Genomic DNA, 19,691 nt, shown 5'->3' on the forward strand with positions numbered 1-19,691 from the left:
ACTACTAGCCATGAACATGTTTGCCTTTGGTATGTCACTGTTTGATATCCATAGCATGTTAGATTTGTCGCCTGTGAAATATTCGTACTTATATCTCGTGATTTGTTACCATGAGTATCTTGTTGCCATGAGTACTTTATTACCATGAGTATCTTAGTTTCTAGAGTGACATACCATGCTTTACCGAGGTTAGGACTAGGCTCTGGATTTTTGTTTCTGGCATGTGTATCCAAATTATCTGATACTTAGGTTTTTATGCCACGCCTGGATTGTGTATTTCTATTAGTATATCATATATGATTCGTGTACCTAGACCTTGTGGCTTTGATCTGTGCATATTGTTGGTACATATGCTATGAAAGGGGGATAGGTTTAGGATCTGGGATGGTATACCATAGAGGACCTGTATACCCTAAATCCGTAGATTTGACCTACTGATACTGTGGTACCCATATTATGTATATATGGATTTTTCTATGTTGATCAGGATATTCCATACTTATTATGTTCAGAACATAGGTTTTTGATATTCTATCTGACCTGTGTACTCTAGATCTTGGTATGTGACCATCGATTTTATAGTACTCATTTTGTATATATGGATATGGTTATGTTGATCAGTTTTGCTATGCTTAGTGTCATGCATCATGATTGCATGCTGTGCGATTATCGGCTCCACTATGGTTGAGCCTATCGCCAGTTACATGTACTGCACACACCACCACTCATGGATTAGTGGTTTATCAGGCAGGTGTGTGTTTGGCTCCGTTGGTCGGTGACTCAGCGTGGTAGTCGCCAGGCGCTTGCTCTGTTTAGCTCCGGCATTTAGTGTAGCAGATGGTGGACTCTGGCTCCGTTGGTCGGTGACTCAGCGTGATAGCCAGATTTCCTTCCCGCCATCGTGTACCAGGAGATGAGAGCATTGAGATCCCCATTTATGATTTGGGGTCGGAGACAGCATTCCGTCCACTCGGTCACTGTTCAGGAGCAGTGATGTTAGAGTTCACGGTCATCACATGCATTGATTGCATTTATTTGCTTGTGTTTGCTGCACTTATATGCTGCATTTTGGTGGATGCATTTGTTTGACATGCATACAGGAGACATACTGCGTATCGGTTTGATGACCCTTTAGTTCAGGATAGGAGTTCCTGGTGAGTACAGCTTCCTTGGTTACTTTTCAGTTTTGTATATTTCCTATATATTATTCGGAAGCTGTATTCCATGTTTTTTGCTGTTAGATATATCTTACTAGGCATGTCTATTGGTATTCGCTGAGTTGTTGATACCAGGTTGTTTATGGTGTCGCTTGGAGTATCCTGTTTGCTGGTCCCCACGTCACCTCAGAAGATCTGTCTCCGCATTTTGTTTACTTTTATTTTGGTATATGAACTTGTGTATTTAGCTTGTGTTCCGGTTTTGTTTCTGGAGTGTATTTTTGTATTGGTTGATGGTTGTGTAAGCCTAGCCGGCTAGCAGTCAGTGTCTTGGTTTTCATTTGGTTTTATGTTATTTTCCGTTATGCTTTGGATTTTGTACAGCCGAGTGGGCTGCTACATATATAACTGTGTGGTTGTTTACTTATTTATTTGTTAGTATTCCGGCCGTGTTGGCCTAGGTATATGTGGCCCTGAGGGCTTTGTATAAATGTTTCAGATTGTCACCCGTACATGGGAGGTGCTGCCAAAATTTCTTCGGACAGGGACTTTCCCGGGGCGTGACAATTTAGTGGTATCAGAGCAGGTATACGATACTTGCTTTGTGTTCTGGATTTTCAAGATTTATCTGATACCAATTTATTTGGTATCAGAGCACGGTATACGGGTTTTATGTTCCGTGTTTTGGATTTCGTGTTTTAGTCTTCTTGATGTGACTTTTCGGGTTTTGGGACCTGGCAGCGGCAGGACATCTCCAAGCTATAGGAGGTATGTTGGTATACTGTTATCATACCTTTTTGTTAGTATATGCACCGTTGACTATTACAGTTTATGACATGTATTAGCACTCTTTACTAGTACCTGTCTAGTTGAGATAGCATATATTTTATGTATTAGGTAAAACCCTGATGATGATCGACCTTGATAGAGATTAAGGGTTACAGTTTCTGGTGATTTATCATATCATACATCAGTAGTTTTTAGCTTCTATTATTACTAGTTGGTTAGCAAATTGAGGCACATACCAGCCTCTGCTATTATTAGCTGGGTAGTGGATAGTATCTATATCTTTATGTTGACCTAGCCAGTAGTATACCATGTTATCTTAGTTAATTTCATCAGTAAATATTGGTTTACTCTTGTTAGATTGGTCAGTAGACGTCTGATTTACACTTGTTGATTTGGGTAGTCGTATATTGATATACCTTAGTTGCTTGTGGAGGATTAAGGTATTCTTGATTAGTTAGTAGATGACTGATTTAGTTTTGTTAGTTTGATCAGTAGAGGACAATCATACTCTATTTTTAGAGGTTCGAATCTTTTGATTATTCGTGCTTAGTTGGATATTATGAGCACATTGGAGTACATGACTGATACTGACGTGGGAAAAGACTGAATTAGCCGTATATCATTGTTGGTTTGGTCAGTCTTTAGAGGATTGATTTATCCTATTCCGTGGGTACTTTAAATTTAGACTGTAAGTACCTTGTAGGATAACTTAGAAGGTGGCGTAGGGTTTGTGTGGTAGATTGGATTTAAAATATGTTGATTATGCATATTTATGTGATGTGTAGATATGATTATTATGTGTTGTAGGAGTCCTGTGGTAGACTGGCCGATTGCATCATTGAGCTTATGCTGATTGTATTATGGAAGGTATCATGTTAATTAAACCGGTGTTATGGTAGATGCAGATGTGTTCGATGTAATATTCGAGGTATCTTATTGATTATATTTGATTTGAGGATGCACTTGTGTCTATTAGGCTTTGTTGGAAGTATTACGTTGATTATACTCTTGGCATAGGTGTATATATGCCATGTGAGGTTGTTTAAGGTGTATTGTCGATTATACCTATGTTGATATATGCACACAGGTTCGGTAGGTATTGTTGGAGGTATCACACTGATTTATACCTGTGCTATGAGTGTGTTTGGTATGTACTAATTGGATGATTATGTCGATCATACCTATATTGTGTGTGCACGTATGCCAAGTGTATTGTTGGTAGCATCATGATGATTCTGCCTATGTTGAATGTAGAATGTTAAGTGTCTACATTATGTTATTGGTTGTATTACTCTGTCAACTAATTCTCCTATTAGTGGGTGACCGATCCACTAGGATGATGATAGAGTTGAATATGGATTTGATTTGCTTACTGGGTGTTATACCCTAGGCTACCTACAGTGATCTGTCGTAGAGAGATATCGTGCAGTCTCTAGCTGGATAGTTAGGTGCCTTGGGCACTTATGTATTGGTTGTGATGGAGCGTTGCTCCCACACATGTTATAGATTGTTTGTGGTGGAGCGTTGCTCCCACATATTTTGGATTGTTTGTAGCGGAGCATTGCTCCCATATTTATTACAGATATCTATTTCAGATTATTTGTGGTTGAACGTTGCTCCCACATATGGAGGATTTCTTGTGGTAGAGCGTTGCTTCCATATATGTGGTATTTTGTGTGATGGAGCGTTGCTCTCACACTAGAGGATCTATTCTTAGGTGATTTATGTTGTTGGTGATTAGATTTCCGATTTATTATCAGAGATCTTGTGGTTAGGAATGTCTGTGATACAGATATTATGTGTCTCGGTTTTATTATTAGGGCTTGCGGAGCCTTAGATGTTTTCAGAGACTTGATAATTTTGGTATTCCCAGAATGTTTGGATCGGTGTCCATTGTCTTTGTTGACGATGTTGTGATCTGTTTCGGATCCGCGGTGAGTCACACACACTATTTCGCATAGTTCTAGAGATGTTTTGACGGAAACGTCCATATGTGAAGATCAGTAGTGCGTATTTTGGTTGTCTTCTGTGAGGAGTTTGAGACGCACGGTCACCAGTAGGGTTATACCGTGGATCCACAGGAGATATAGGTGGTTACCAGTTGGGAGTTGTCATAGCCTGTACATGAGACTCGCAACTTCCTTTTTGCCGAGCTAGTTATTACCGGAGGCTCGTTGGGGGTTTTCCACGTGTTGTTATGCCACTTACACGCCTGACCAGGAAAGGCGTGAAGTTCTTGGACTGAGGATTGCGAGACCAGCTTCCAGAAGCTGAAGCGGAGACTAGTGTACGCTCCGATTTTTGGTTTTACCTTCTGAAGATGACGGATTCGTGCTCTATACCGACGCATCTCTACAGGGTTTGGGCGCTGTTTTGATGCAGCACGATAGAGTAGTCTCCTATGCTTCTCGTCGGTTGAAGGAGCATGAGAAGAACTACCCTGTACATGATCTGAAGTTAGCTGCCATCATCTTTGCTTTGAAGATTTGGCGACATTATTTGTATGGTATTACATTTGAGATTCTCACTGACCATAAGAGTTTCAAATATCTGTTCACTTAAAAAGAAACTTAATCTCCGACTGAGGAGAAGGATGGAATTCCTGAAAGATTATGATTTGTACCATTACCTACCATTCGGGGAAAGCTAATGTGGTTGCCGACGCACTCAGCAGGAAGTCCTGATGGACTTTAGCTTGCCACCGAGTTTCAGTTACAGACTTGGTTCAGGGTTTCTCCGAGTTAGACCTTGAGGAGCAGGGACAGACAGAGCAGGGTATTCTAGTTACCATGGTTGCTCAGTCGTCGATCAGGACGAGGATCCGGGAGCCCAGGCTGGTGATCAGCATTTGCAGTTCGTTTGCAGTCAGATAGCTTCCGGACAGCAGACCGAGTTCACATGAGACGAGGAGGGTGTTATATACTTCCGAGGCAGATTATGCGTACCTCAGTCTCATCCGGTCTTACGGGAGCTACTTCAGGTGGCTCATCGCTCTCGATTTGCGATCCACCCAGGCGGGACCCGCATGTATCGAGATTTGAGACATTCCTACTTGTGGAACGGTATGAAGAAAGACATCGCGGAATTTGTAGCGAGATGTATTGTCAGTCAGCAGGTGAAGTCCGAGCATCAGAGACCTGCCGGTTTACTTCAGCGGATTCCTATTCCCGAGTGGAAATGAGAACACATTACCATGGACTTTGTGGTAGGTTTGCCGAGGACACAATGAAGCCATGACGCAATTTGGGTAATCATTGATCGATTAACCAAATCCGCGCACTCGTTAGCGATCCGGAAGACTGATTTCCTAGATCGATTGGTAGATCTGTTTTGCCGGGAGATTATCAGATTACATGGTGTCCCTTTGACTATTATTTCGGATAGAGACCCTCGGTTCATGTCTCGATTCTGACAGAGTCTGCAGCAGGCCTTGGGCACGCAGCTCTGTTTCAGTACAGCTTTCCATCCGCAGACAGCTGGACAGCCAAGGCAGACCATTCAGACTCTAGCGGACTTGCTGAGGTCATGTATATTGGATTTTTGGAGGCAGTTGGGAGGATCATTTGCCATTGGTAGAGTTCGCCTACAACAACGGTTTGCATTCGGCTATCCAGATGGCACCGTTTGAGGCGTTGTATGGTAGACCTTGTCGGACACCCATCCTTTGGGATGAGGTTGGAGAGGCCCAGTTGTTGGGAGCTCATAGGGTTTAGCAGGATGCAGAGTTGGTCCATACTATCAGACGGAGGATGTCAGAGGCGCAAGATCGCCAGAAGAGTTATGCTGATCGGAGATATAGACCACTAGAGTTCTCTATTGGCGACCATGTATTTCTGCGAGTTTCACCCACGAAAGGAGTGAAGAGATTTGGCTTCAGGGGTAAGCTAGCTCCGTGATATATTGGACCTTTCCAGATCATGGAGAGGATTGGAGCGGTAGCTTACAAGCTAGCACTACCAACGTATTTCACGTATCTATGCTGTGGAGATATGTACCAGACCCGACACATGTGTTGATAGATGTCTCAGTTTCCGTTCAGCCTGTTGTCACCTATGAGTAGATTCCGGTACGGATTTTAGACCGAAAAGGGGCGTTAGTTGTGGAACAAGACTATCCGACTTGATAGTCGGATGGCAGCATCATGCGGACGGGGAGGCTACTTGGGAGCTCGAGGATATTATCCGAGCTCGTTACCCACATTTTCACTTGAGGTGTGTGAGTTATGGTTCCGTTCAGCATTTATATTGTTTAGCTTTTGCTAGTACTTGCTGATAGTAGATAACGAAATTTGGGGACCAAATTTTTGTTAGTGGGGGAGAATGTAAAATACCGAAAAAATGGTGAATAAAGATAAGTGAATTTTTCGGAATTTCTAGAAATTTTTTCGAAATTTTTCGGAGCTCGTGCGGACGAGTTAACGGGGATAAAAACGGGACCAGAAAGGTCTGTTTAGGCTACCCCATTTTAACGAGGAAAAGTTTTATTTCTTTTACTATTTTTCCTTTTTTCTTATTTAATTTCTTTTTTCTCCCAGTTACTGTGCCGTTCCTTTTCTTTCCTCCCCGTGCACGCGCAGAGCCGATTCTCCTTCTTCTTTTCCTCCTTGCCGAGCGACGGCGCCGATCGCCTCCGTTGCCACAGCCGACACCGGTGGAAGAGAGCAACGCCGATCGCCTTGGGGAAGGTCAGGAACGTGCCGACGCTTCTCTTCGACGCCGGCCATCTTTCCCCTTCTTCGCGAGACACCGCCGGCTACAGGAGTCTACCGCCGGCCTCTCCTCTTCCACTCCCGAGCACCGGTCTCCGGCTAGTATCCCGTGCCTTAGCCGAGCAACATCACCGCCAACGCTCTCCTTTCCCTCTGTGCTGCCAGAGCCGGCTTACCTTTACTCCAGTGATCGTCGACCGAGCAAGGGTATTCGGTTGGTTCCGGCTACCATTGTGTTGGCAGCTTGTTGTTGACTCTGCCCGATCCATGGCTTCCTAGCTGTTGAAGAAGAAGAGGAGGTGAGAACAGGTTATTGTTGGTATTCAGCTTTGATGTCAATTGATGTGGAATAGGGATTTCAAGGAGTGACTTGTTTTGGAATCTTTGTAGGTGTTGTTAGCCATTGCAGCTCTAGCTGTGCTATTCGTGGACGATCCTTGGCTTCGGCCAACCTTCCGATCTTAAGTCATCCTTTGATGGTGAGCTATCAGCAACCCACTTGAATTCGGGTAAGTTTTGAGGTTGATTCATGATGCTTAGTAGTTGATGGTAGTGAACTTGATTCGATAAGTGGATCATTAGTTTATGTGTTCTTGGATTAAATTGATGTGAAGGAAAGGGTTGGATCAGATTAGAGGGATTAATAGTTGATATGTTGATCATTGATCCTTAGTTTTGTTGAATACCCTGTATTTGTAGGATTTGAGTTGGATGCGATCTCTTGGACTTGTTGAGGACGGTTGATACGACCTGCGTATGAAGGCGGGTACCTCTTGACTTATCTTTTATGATATTGTCATTGGATATGCATAGTATTTTATAACTACAAGCAATGAACATGTTTGCCTTTGGTATGTCACTGTTTGATATCCATAGCATGTTAGATTTGTCGCCTGTGAAATATTCGTACTTATATCTCGTGATTTGTTACCATGAGTATCTTGTTGCCATGAGTACTTTATTACCATGAGTATCTTAGTTTCTAGAGTGACATACCATGCTTTACCGAGGTTAGGACTAGGCTCTGGATTTTTGTTTCTGGCATGTGTATCCAAATTATCTGATACTTAGGTTTTTATGCCACACCTGGATTGTGTATTTCTATTAGTATATCATATATGATTCGTGTACCTAGACCTTGTGGCTTTGATCTGTGCATATTGTTGGTACATATGCTATGAAAGGGGGATAGGTTTAGGATCTGGGTTGGTATACCATAGAGGACCTGTATACCCTAGATCCGTGGATTTGACCTACTGATACTGTGGTACCCATATTATGTATATATGGATTTTTCTATGCTGATCAGGATATTCCATACTTATTATGTTCAGAACATAGGTTTTTGATATTCTATCTGACCTGTGTACTCTAGATCTTGGTATGTGACCATTGATTTTACAGTACTCATTTTGTATATATGGATATGGTTATGTTGATCAGTTTTGCTATGCTTAGTGTCATGCATCATGATTGCATGCTGTGCGATTGTCGGCTCCACTATGGTTGAGCCCATCGCCAGTTACATGTACTGCACACACCACCACTCATGGATTAGTGGTTTATCAGGCAGGTGTGTGGCGGTTCTGCTGTTTGGCTCCGTTGGTCAGGTGACTCAGCGTGGTAGCCGGCAGAGATACCTCCCCGTCATCGTGTACCGGGAGATGAGAGCATTGAGCTCCCCCATTTATGATTTGGGGTCAGAGGACAGGAGTACTCCGACAGCATTCCGTCCACTCGGTCACTGTTCAAGAGCAATGATGTTAGAGTGCACGGTCATCACATGCATTGATTGCATTTATTTGCTTGTGTTTGCTGCACTTATATGCTGCATTTTGGTGGATGCATTTGTTTGACATGCATATAGGAGACATACTGCGTATCGGTTTGATGACCCTTTAGTTCAGGATAGGAGTTCCTGGTGAGTACAGCTTCCTTGGTTACTTTTCAGTTTTGTATATTTCCTATATATTATTTGGAAGCTGTATTCCATGTTTATTGCTGTTAGATATATCTTACTAGGCATGTCTATTGGTATTCGCTGAGTTGTTGAACTCACCCCTGTGGACACTATCTTTTTCAGGTACCAGTTTGTTTATGGTGTCGCTTGGAGTATCCTGTCTGCTGGTCCCCACGTCACCTCAGAAGATCTGTCTCCGCATTTTGTTTACTTTTATTTTGGTATATGAACTTGTGTATTTAGCTTGTGTTCCGGTTTTATTTCTGGAGTGTATTTTTGTATTGGTTGATGGTTGTGTAAGCCTAGCCGGCTAGCAGTCAGTGTCTTGGTTTACATTTGGTTTTCTGTTATTTTCCGTTATGCTTTGGATTTCGGCCGTGGTGGCCGAGGTATATGTGGCCCTGAGGGCTTTGTATAAATGCTTCAGATTGTCACCTGTACAGGGGAGGTGCTGCCGAAATTTCTTCGGACAGGGACTTTCCCGGGGCGTGACAACTTCACTCCGAACCCTAGCCTCCCAATCCACCGGAGCCGACCACTCTCTCTCGCGGATCTACTGCACCTCTCGTCCGAGCGTCTCTGCCATCTCAACCACCACGGGCACAAAACATTGTCGTGCTCAGTTCTATGTCACCACCGTGAGCAGATCTCGACGCTCACCATCCCCCGAGCCCTTGTCGTTGCCACTGTTCCAGCCGAGTAGATGCCCCTTCTCCTGTTTGTACGACTACCACACTAGTCCATGTCCCGCCACCTACAACCGTAATCCTCTCCGTAGCCACCCCAGCCATTCCACAGTTGCTGCCAGCTCCGTTGATACTCCTACCAGCTATAGGGTTTTCCGCCTGAACACTAGAGCTATCATCAGAGAAGGAATTGCTGTTTTACCGTCGGTGAAGGTAAATTTGGGATTAGATCAAATTTGCTCAGTTTGTTAACATGAATCTGAACATTCATTTGGTTCATTGTTGGATCAATTAGGTATTTATTAGCATTAGTTTTCTTCAAAATGGTTTTGTTTGTTTTTCTCTCTTTTGATGGCTTCAGTGAGCTGTTTTTAATTGATTTTTTTTTTCATTCTGGTGGATTTCAACTTGTTTTGGAATATTAGGGTTTTTGTTCTTTTCTTAGTGTTATTAAAGTTGTCAATTATTTTTTACTCATAAAATGTTAAGTTTAATCCTTCTCTTGGAGATGCGTGGCTGAGTTTGTGCAATTGTATTGGAAGAAGGGTGATTTATTTGCTGCAAAGAATTACTTCATGCTTGCTTTAAGCAAGGTAATTTTCTTGTTTCACTCGCTTAGATCTTTATTCATTGTACTGATAGGATGCTAAGATGTTCTAATATGAGATTGTGATGTTGTTGTGTTGTGGCCCAGGATCCCAATAAAAGAATACTCTATCAACTATCCATGCTTGAAAGAAAAATGGCTCAAGGCAAGCACTTACATTTTTCTGGTTCTTAAGCTTCTTTTGCCATTTTAGGTTGGTGGATTTTATATTAGGAAGGAGAGCTGATTGCTATGATGAGAATTGATGAAACAATTGATCATGCTATTATTGGAATATTTTTCTAGTAATTTCATTATCGAATGTATGAGTAGCTTTATCTAAAGATGCATTTTATTAAAGAAATTCATTCATGGACTTAGAAATGTTTAAGTTTTACAAGATTCTAATGGTCCATTGGGTGCCTTAGGAATACAAAAGAAATTAAAAGGCAATTTGCATTTTAGATTAATACTAATCAAGTTGTAATTTTGAACCTTAGATGCTTAAAATGAAAGGTGGAAGATGCCTTGAAGCCTAGAACACCTATTGAACAAGTGTATCACTTGGTAATTCATTTCTTATGTCTCTATTGATGATATCAAGTTCTTTAAACTCTTGGGAAATTCTCTTTCTTTTTCTTATGAGTATTGAACATCAGGGATCTAAAATCGTAATATTTAGTTCATGTTAGCTAGAGCCCTAGAGCCAATCATTTGATGATTGTATGTTGGACTTGTTGTATCATATTCTATATAAATAAAGGTATTTGGTTTTTGGTTATTATACTTACTTGTATTCGTACCAAATAAACTAAGTTTAATAACGTCCTTGAGTAAAAGGTTCTTACCTATATCAATCGATTGGTTGAATCGATAGTGAGATGATATAGGGAACACTACTCTTAATCATTCCTAGTCGAGTATTAACATTCAGGGACAATGTTAATGCAATAAGACTAGCATGTAGGTCAACTCGATGACTTGATCTCACAAGTCATGGATATGGAGATATCAAGTTGACACATGGGTATGCATTGGAGATTGTATACTGAATGACCCGCCATGAGAAAATATCATGGATCATTATATGAGTGTCATATACTTTCTCATGTGGCTATTAGTATGACTACTAGTCCTTTGACCTGAATTCACAATGGTTCCCTACATAAGGAGTTATGTACTTTGATTTCGTCAAACGTCACCCGTAATTGGGTGGACTATAAAGGCGATTACTGGGTATGTAACAAATTATGCGGAGGGATGTGAGTGATGTAGATGGGATCTATCCCTCCTATATGATGGGAGAGACATCGGTATTCTTGATAGAGTGAGACCACAAAGTGCATGACCATGCCCAAATGAGTCAATATGAGATATTGAGCTCATTTGTTTTAGTGATGCTACTTGGAGTTCAAGATTTAGATTGATCAGAGAATGACACGGTCTATGCCTCACATTGATCAATCTAGATGTCTAGGATAGAAGGACACTTGTCATATATTGTGAGGAGTCACAATTAGTAGTCACAAGGTGATGTTGGATCTCAACATTCTTGTAACTTGGGTAGTAATGATGTATTGCTAGATACCGCTCATTACTTATGGTCCTAAATGGGTTTAGGGGCTTTGCCAACGTTACAAGAACCTATTGGGTCACACATAAAGAACAAGTGGATGGAGATTAGGTTCATATGATAAACCAAGAGGTTTAGATTCATGTGATGAATCAAATTGGATTAAGAGTAATCCTAATTGGGCTAATTGAGTTGGACTCAAGTTGATTCATGTGTTCAATGAGTCTAATTTAGATTATGACTCATTGAATCAATTTAATTAAATGAATTAGATTCATTATATTAAATTGGCTTGAATTAAATGGTTGGATTAGATCAACCATGAGAGAGATTAAGTCAAGTTTGACTTGACTTGAGAGGAAGAGGAAGAGTCAAGTTTGACTTGACTATTTGCCACATCATTAGTGATTTGGCATTAGGAGGACTAATGATGATGTTCCACATCATTAAAGTGTGTCACCTCATGGGGGTTACAAATCTATTTTCTTTAATGGCCACATTTAATGAGAATGGGGGTTACCTTTTTGGTTTTGAATGAGAATGAATTTTTCATTCACTCACATTCACATCGTCTTCTTCCTCAAGCTCTTTTTTTGCTCCTTCTCTTCTCTTGGTCGTGGGTTTCAAGCAAGCGAGAAGAAAAGAGAGTGAGTCTAATCCAAGAAGAAAGGTTAGTGAAAGTCACATAGAGATTTTTTAGAGGAGTGTGTTCTCTTCTTTTCCTTTCTTCTTCTTCCAATCCCATCCGAGAGCATCAAGAAGTGATAGCACACTTGTGGTGTTCTCTTCTCCATCCTTGTGTGTTAGAGAACACATCTTGTTCGTGTGGATACTTCTAGAGGATTGTCTACGTTGACAATCTTGAGATCCGACACTTCCTTGGACGAGCGGGATTCGAAAAGGGCACGCATCAAGGGTAATTTTCTAAACATATAGATCTAAGAGTAGATCTAGTTAGTAAACTCGTACATGTAAAATTTTGTTCTATACTCTTCGCACGGATCCGTTGGCTAGGAAGTTTCGGGGTTTCCGCGGCCCGAAAAACCCAACAGTGGTATCAGAGCCACGTGCGAAGACATGTACGAATTTATTTTGTATTTTTATGAAAAATATAGTTTCTGTGAATTTCTGTAATTTCATGAATTTTATAGTTTGAAAGGGTATTTTTCTCGTAGAAGCGGAGCACAAGTGTTTAGACACTTGTAGGCTTTGACTACAGAGAAGATTTTTCCGTAACGGCAATATTTCGACTCAAAACCTTTTGGGACAGCGGGCTAAGGCGCTGGAGGATCGCTTAGGAGCAACTCGCGATGGTTATATCGCGGATAGGGGTACTACCCCTAAGCCCGCAAGGGGATTTGCTCCGTGATTACGCCCGAAATCGCTAATCGGGACCGCCGGGAAAAATTTACTCATAAAATTGTAAAAATTATGAAAAATTACAGAAAATTATGAAAAAAAATATATAATTTAGAATTATATATTATTTTTGTGATAGTCATGGCCCAAAAAGACCCAATATGATTGGATTTATGTTGTAATTTATAATACGACCTGCGTGTCGTCATGTGTTTGTGTGTGCTGTATTTGATACGCGACCTGCGCGTCGTGCCTCCCTATTTATATTCTGGTTGTAAATTAGATTTAGACTCGAATGTAACTCGAGTTTCAAAATTGTAATGTAAATTTTGAAGCGGTGGAAGGTCCACTCAAGACGGAGTTACGAGGAAGGCGCGAGCAACACAAGGTGGTCAAAAGGAAGGCGCTTGAGAAGCTGTTGACCTTAGGTTGACCATCCGATCTTCTCATTGGCTTGAGAAGATTGTAGTAGGGTCATGACATAATCACAAAATTATTTAATTAATTGCTTATGTGTGTATGTGATGCATGCTAGTAAAATAGTAACTAATTAGTGCCTAACGATTAGATTAGATCTAAATCGTGCACAAGATGCACCCTTACGATTAGATTAGATCTACATCGTGTACAAGATGTACCCTATCGATTAGATTAGATCTATATCGAGTATATGATACAACATCGACATTTAGATTAGATCTAAATCACGACAACTCAAAATGCCTACCGTGTCATGATACCTACTACTACCTCGATCACATGTCGTTGTTGAATCTGCCAAAGCAGAGCAACACATATTATCTTGGTAGGGTACGGAGGGATAATCTTGGTCCCGCCTATCAACGCATGGGTGAGTACAACTCAATTAGATTGAGTAACTAGTTAACTCAATTGGATTGAGTACAACTATAGACATTCTTCCAACGGTTGAAAAGATAGGACATAGATCTCATTTATATTAATTCTTGGGCGTATTAGCAAAAGCTAACTCAAGTTTTAATATAACTGCCGATAATGATCCTATAAACAAGAGTTGCATAGAGATGTAATTGGTAAATCGTTACCTACCGATAATACTAAATCTTGGGCGTATTAGTCAAAGCTAACTCAAGGGTTAGTATGATGTGGAACTTGTCCCACATGAATTATAGAATTCAGTGGGAGCATCATTTAGTTAAAGACCTAATTAAATGATTTAAAAAGAATATGATATTTATTTTCTGCATTTTTCTGTTGTAGAATTGCCATGACGTCAAACACGAACATCTTCTCTCTGTGTTCTGTCCTTAAGAAGGACAAGCTCAACAGAGCAAATTTCCTGGACTGGTACAGGAATCTGAGAATAGTTCTCACTCAGGAACGTAAACTGTACGTTCTGGAGCAGCCCATTCCGGAGGCACCTCCTACCACTACCACGCGAGCTGACAAAGATGCTTATAAGAAACATCAAGATGACGCATTAGATGTGTCCTGTCTTATGCTCGCGACCATGAACTCTGAGCTTCAGAAGCAACATGAGTTGATGAGTGCTTATGATATGGTTGAACATCTTTGTCACCTATATCAAGGACAAGCAAGGCATTGGAAGAGGAACTTCAAAGAATACTTGGAAGATCTTAAGAAGAAGAGAAATAAGATTTTTACTTCAGGTATACATGTTATAGAAGTCAACCTCTCTATTTCTTCATCGTGGATATTAGATACCGGATGTGCTTCGCACATTTGTACTAATGTACAAGCGCTGAGAAATGGCAGGGCATTGACGAAGGGTGAGATAGAACTACGAGTAGGCAATGGAGCACGGGTTGCTGTTGTTGCTGTAGGAACTTATCATCTATCTCTGCCCTCTGGGCTTGTACAAGAATTAGATGATTGTTGTTATGTGCCTACATTAACTAAGAACATTATATCAATTTCTTGTTTGGACAAGAAAGGTTTCTCGTTTACAATAAAGAACAAATGTTGTTCCGTCTATTTAAACAATATGTTTTATTGTAGTGCACCTCTGATAAACGGACTCTATATTCTAGATCTTGAAAGCCCTATTTATAACATAAATACCAAGAGGTTCAAGTCAAATGACCTGAACTAAACCTATCTCTGGCACTGTCGCTTAAGTCATATAAATGACAAGCGCTTATCCCAGCTCTATAAGGATGGTTTGCTGGACTCATTTGATTTTGAATCTTATGAGACGTGCGAGTCATGCCTACTAGGTAAGATAACCAAGACACCCTTTAGTGGGCACAGCGAAAGAGCGACTGATTTGTTAGGACTTATACATAGTGATGTATGTGGCCTTTCCAATGTCGCGGCTAGAGGCGGTTATAGGTACTTCATCACATTTACTGATGACTTCAGTAGATATGGTTATGTGTACTTGATGACACATAAGTCTGAATCCTTTGAAAAGTTCAAAGAATTCAAGAATGAAGTACAGAACCAGCGTATTAAGATACTTCGATCAGATCGAGGTGGAGAATACCTTAGCCATGAGTTTCATGACTATCTAGCTGAGTGTGGGATTCTATCCCAACTCACTCCTCCTGGAACACCACAGTGGAATGGTGTATCCGAAAGGAGGAATCGTATCTTATTAGATATGGTACGGTCTATGATGAGTCACACAGATCTTCCGATATTCCTTTGGGGCTATGCTCTAGACAAGGCAGCTTTTATACTCAATCGAGTTCCATCCAAGGCCGTGATAAAGACACCATATAGGATATGGACTGGGAGAGATGTCCAAGTATCTTTCATGAGGATTTGGGGATGTGAGGCCTACATTAGATGTCAAGTCTCAAATAAATTATGACCCAAATCCGACAAGTGCTACTTTATAGGATATCCCAAGGAAACTAAGGGATGTTACTTCTACAATCTCAGTCAGCACAAGATAGTTGTGGCAAAGACTGGAGTCTTTCTAGAAAGGGACTTTGTTTCTAGAAAGACTAGTGGGAGTACATTCGATCTTGAAGATCAATAGCACTGAAGCCTCGATGGAAGTTGAACTGGAACCATAAAGTGTTGTGGATGATGTTGTTCCACAAGGAGTTGAGGAACAACAACCAGTTCTACGTCGTCAGCCTGAGAGATATTCATTTCTCTTGTCGACCATGATGACGTTGTGCTCATAGAGGATGAGCCTACCACCAGATTCCGAGAAATGGCTAGAAGCCATGAGATCCGAAATGGATTCCATGTACACCAACCAAGTATGGACTTTGGTTGATCCACGTAAAACCCATAGGGTGTAAGTGGGTCTTTAAGCGAAGCATGGACTTATCTATAAGGGTCGCATGGTAGCTAAAGGTTTCAAGCATTTATAGTATTGACTATAATGAAACATTTTCTCCAGATGGCGATGTTTAAGTCCATTCGGATCATGCTTGCTATTGCACCTTACGAGATCTGGATGGACGTCAAAACCGCGTTTCGAATGGAAACCTACTAGGATGTGTACATGACACGAGGGTTTTGTAGATCCACATCATACTAGCAGAGACTGCATAGGTCCATTTATGGATTAAAGCAAGCTTCTGGAATCTCGATTCGATGATGTAATCAAATGGTTTAGTTTCATCAAGAATGAAGATGAGCCTTGTGTCTACAAGAAGGTTGTAGATTGTCTTTCTCATATTGTATGTGGATGACATCCGCTCATTGGGAAAGACATCCCTTTGCTACATTCTGTCAAGCTTGGGATTTGTTTCTCAATAAAGGACTTAGGTGAGGCATCCGCATTTTATGGATACTGATCTATAGAGATAGATCTAAGAGATTGCTTGGCCTAAGTCGAGTACATATATTGACAAGGTACTCCTTCGATGGAGAACTCCAAGAAGGGATTTCCGATGTCACATGGCGTGAGTCTTTCAAGACTCAGGGCCCTCTTCTAGAGAGGAGAGAGACCGCATGGATCAGATCCCTTATGCTTCAGCGATCTATCATATACGCCATGCTATGTACTCGACCGATGTCTCGTATGCTTTGAGCAAGACGAGCATATACCAGATCCGGTGAAAGTCATCGGATAGCGGTCAAGAATATTCTTAAGTACTTAAGAAGGACTAAAGAATATTTCTTGATATATGGAGGCGATGATGAGCTACTGTAAAGGGTTACAGTGATGCTAGCTTCCAGACCGACCAGGATCGTAGTCAGGGTTCGTGTTTTGCATAAATGGTGGTGCTGTGAGCTGGAAGAGTTCGAAGCAGACATCAGAGGCAGCAAAGGAGGCAGTTTGGATTCGCAAGTTTGTCACTGAACTTGGGGTGGTTCCTAGCATTGCTGACCCTATTGAGCTCTATGGTGACAACAATGGAGCTATAGCACAGGCGAAGGAACCTCGCTCACACCAGCGGACCAAACACATACTACGGCGCTTCCATCTCATTCGAGAGATCATCGAGAGAGGAGATGTGAAGATTTGCAGAGTACCTACAGAGGCAAACATCGCAGATCCCTTGACCAAGACTTTGGCACAGAGGAAGCATGATGGTCACACTAGGTCATTGGGGCTTAGAGCCTACACTGATTGACACTAGTGCTAGTGGGAGATTGTTAGCTAGAGCTCTAGAGCCACTCATTTGATTATTGTATTTTGGACTTGTTGTATCATATTCTATATAAATAAAGGCATTTGGTTTTTGGTTATTATACTTACTTGTATTGGTGCCAAATAAATTAAATATAATAACGTCCTTGAGTAGAAGGTTCTTACCTATATCAATCGATTGGTTGAATTGATAGTGAGATGATATAGGGAACACTACTCTTAATCATTCCTAGTCGAGTATTAACATTCAGGGACAATGTTAATGTAATAAGACTAGCATGTAGGTCAACTCGATGACTTGATCTCACAAGTCAAGGATATGGAGATATCAAGTTGACACATGGGTATGCATTGGAGATTGTATACTGAATGACCCGCCATGAGAAAGTATCATGGATCGTTATATGAGTGTCATATACTTTCTCATGTGGCTTTTAGTATGACTACTAGTCCTTAGACCTGAAGTCACCATGGTTCCCTACATAAGGAGTTATGTACTTTGGTTTCGTCAAACGTCACCCGTAACTGGGTGGACTATAAAGGCGATTACTAGGTATGTAACAAATTATGCGGAGGGATGTGAGTGATGCAGATGAGATCTATCCCTCCAATATGACAGGAGAGACATCGGTATTCTTGATAGAGTGAGACCACGAAGTGCATGGTCATGCCCAAATGAGTCAATATGAGATATTGAGCTCATTTGTTTTAGTGAGTCTACTTGGAGTTCAAGATTTAGATTGATCAGAGGATGACACAGTCTATGCCTCACATTGATCAACCTAGATGTCTAGGATAGAAGGACACTTGTCATATATTGTGAGGAGTTACAATTAGTAGTCACAAGGTGATGTTGGATCTCAACATTCTTCTAACTTGGGTAGTAATGATGTATTGCTAGATACCACTCATTACTTATGGTCCTAAATGGGTTTAGGGGCATTGCCAACATTACAAGAACCTATTGGGTCACACACAAAGAACAAGTGGATGGAGATTAGGTTCATATGATGAACCAAGAGGATTAGATTCATATGATGAATCAAATTGGATTAAGGGTAATCCTAATTAGGCTAATTGAGTTGGACTCAAGCTGATTCATGTGTTCAATGAGTCTAATTTAGATTATGACTCATTGAATCAATTTAATTAAATGAATTAGATTCATTATATTAAATTGGCTTGAATTAAATGGTTGGATTAGATCAACCATGAGAGAGATTAAGTCAAGTTTGACTTGACTTGAGAGGAAGAGGAAGAGTCAAGTTTGACTTGACTATTTGCCACATCATTAGTGATTTGGCATTAGGAGGACTAATGATGATGTGCCACATCATCAAAGTGTGCGACCTCATGGGGGTTACAAATCTATTCTCTTTAATGGCCACATTTAATGAGAATGGGGGTTACCTTTTTGGTTTTGAATGAGAATGAATTTTTCATTCACTCACATTCACATCATCTTCTTCCTCAAGCTCTTTTTTTGCTCCTTCTCTTCTCTTGGTCGTGGGTTTCAAGCAAGGGAGAAGAAAGGAGAGTGAGTCTAATCCAAGAAGAAAGGTTAGTGAAAGTCACATAGAGATTTTTTAGAGGAGTGTGTTCTCTTCTTTTCCTTTTTTCTTCTTCCAATCCCATCTGAGAGCATCAAGGAGTGCTAGCACACTTGTGGTGTTCTCTTCTCCATCCTTGTGTGTTAGAGAACACATCTTGTTCGTGTGGATACTTCTAGAGGATTGTCTACGTTAACAATCTTGAAATCCGACACTTCCTTGGACGAGCGGGATTCGAAAAGGGCACGCATCAAGGGTAATTTTCTAAACATATAGATCTAAGAGTAGATCTAGTTAGTAAACTCATACATGTACAATTTTGTTCTATACTCTTCTCACGGATCCGTTGGTTAGGGAGTTACGGGGTTTCCGCGACGTGAAAAAGCGGTTTTCGAGGCCCGAAAAATCCAACAGTTCATACTTGCTTTTATATGTTACTGATGATTGACATTTTATGTTGAGAAAGGTTGAGTATGAAACACCAATGGAAATGGTTTTGGTAATGACTATTGAACCTGTATTTGGTGGGTAGAAGTTTATACCAGAAACAATGGATAAGGTTATTGCACCGACTATTCTATCTTAAATTTGTGATATTCCTTACCTTTTTTGTCCTTTTAAATTCTATTCATTTGTATCTCTCAATTTCCATTTTAGGTACACGCATTGAGGGAAAATTTCCAAACCTTGATGTAGAGGTGAGTAAGGTCTCCCTTTTCTTGTGCATTAGTGTAGTTCTCTTAGTATATTTATTAAATATCTTAT

The sequence above is a fragment of the Zingiber officinale genome, chromosome 10B, assembly GCF_018446385.1.
Source record: "Zingiber officinale cultivar Zhangliang chromosome 10B, Zo_v1.1, whole genome shotgun sequence".
NCBI lineage: Eukaryota > Viridiplantae > Streptophyta > Magnoliopsida > Zingiberales > Zingiberaceae > Zingiber > Zingiber officinale.